Here is a 1,952-nt window from a genome sequence, read left to right as displayed (position 1 = left end):
AGAAAAGTTTTTGTTTACATAATATATGTATGTGTACTGTGTTTATTTATTATGTACAGTATCTTACAGAAGTGAGTACACCCCTCACATTTTTGTAAATATTTTATTATATCTTTTCATGTGACAACACTGAAGAAATGACACTTTGCTACAATGTAAAGTAGTGAGTGTACAGCTTGTATAACAGTGTAAATTTGCTGTCCCCTCAAAATAACTCAACACACAGCCATTAATGTCTAAACCGCTGGCCACAAAAGTGAGTACACCCCTAAGTGAAAATGTCCAAATTGGGCCCAAAGTGTCAATATTTTGTGTGGCCACCATTATTTTCCAGCACTGCCTTAACCCTCTTGGGCATGGAGTTCACCAGAGCTTCACAGGTTGCCACTGGAGTCCTCTTCCACTCCTCCATGACGACATCACGGAGCTGGTGGATGTTAGAGACCTTGCGCTCCTCCACCTTCCGTTTGAGGATGCCCATGCTTGGCCAATCCATCACCTTTACCCTCAGCTTCTTTAGCAAGGCAGTGGTCGTCTTGGAGGTGTGTTTGGGGTCGTTATCATGTTGGAATACTGCCCTGCGGCCCAGTCTCCGAAGGGAGGGGATCATGCTCTGCTTCAGTATGTCACAGTACATGTTGGCATTCATGGTTCCCTCAATGAACTGTAGCTCCCCAGTGCCGGCAGCACTCATGCAGCCCCAGACCATGACACTCCCACCACCATGCTTGACTGTAGGCAAGACACACTTGTCTTTGTACTCCTCACCTGGTTGCCGCCACACACGCTTGACACCATCTGAACCAAATAAGTTTATCTTGGTCTCATCAGACCACAGGACATGGTTCCAGTAATCCATGTCCTTAGTCTGCTTGTCTTCAGCAAACTGTTTGCGGGCTTTCTTGTGCATCATCTTTAGAAGAGGCTTCCTTCTGGGACGACAGCCATGCAGACCAATTTGATGCAGTGTGCGGCGTATGGTCTGAGCACTGACAGGCTGACCCCCCACCCCTTCAACCTCTGCAGCAATGCTGGCAGCACTCATTCGTCTATTTCCCAAACACAACCTCTGGATATGACGCTGAGCACGTGCACTCAACTTCTTTGGTCGACCATGGCGAGGTCTGTTCTGAGTGGAACCTGTCCTGTTAAACCGCTGTATGGTCTTGGCCACCGTGCTGCAGCTCAGTTTCAGGGTCTTGGCAATCTTCTTATAGCCTACGCCATCTTTATGTAGAGCAACAATTCTTTTTTTCAGATCCTCAGAGAGTTCTTTGCTATGAGGTGCCATGTTGAACTTCCAGTGACCAGTATGAGAGAGTGAGAGCGATAACACCAAATTGAACACACCTGCTCCCCATTCACACCTGAGACCTTGTAACACTAATGAGTCACATGACACCGGGGAGAGAAAATGGCTAATTGGGCCCAATTTGGACATTTTCACTTAGGGGTTTACTCACTTTTGTGGCCAGCGGTTTAGATATTAATGGCTGTGTGTTGAGTTATTTTGAGGGGACAGCAAATTTACACTGTTATACAAGCTGTACACTCACTACTTTACATTGTAGCAAAGTGTCATTTCTTCAGTGTTGTCACACGAAAAGATATAATAAAATATTTACAAAAATGTGAGGGGTGTACTCACTTCTGTGAGATACTGTATATATATATATATATTACAAATTATTAAATTACAAATTATATATATATATTACAAACACTAAGATTGTGTTCACTAACATTAGTTAAAAGTTGACGAATAAAAAATTAATTAATAAATGTATTCATCTTGATTGATGTTAATTTCATTGTTAAATTTAATGAAAACATTAGTAAATTATTTATGAACTTATATGAAAAGTGTATGTGTGTGTGTGTGTGTGTGTGTATATATATATATATATATATACAGTACAAGTTCTGTTTATATACGGTACACATTCAGTTTA

The sequence above is a fragment of the Sinocyclocheilus rhinocerous genome, unplaced genomic scaffold (assembly GCF_001515625.1).
Source record: "Sinocyclocheilus rhinocerous isolate Xijiao unplaced genomic scaffold, SAMN03320098_v1.1 scaffold1171, whole genome shotgun sequence".
NCBI lineage: Eukaryota > Metazoa > Chordata > Actinopteri > Cypriniformes > Cyprinidae > Sinocyclocheilus > Sinocyclocheilus rhinocerous.
This window is presented reverse-complemented; position numbering follows the sequence as displayed.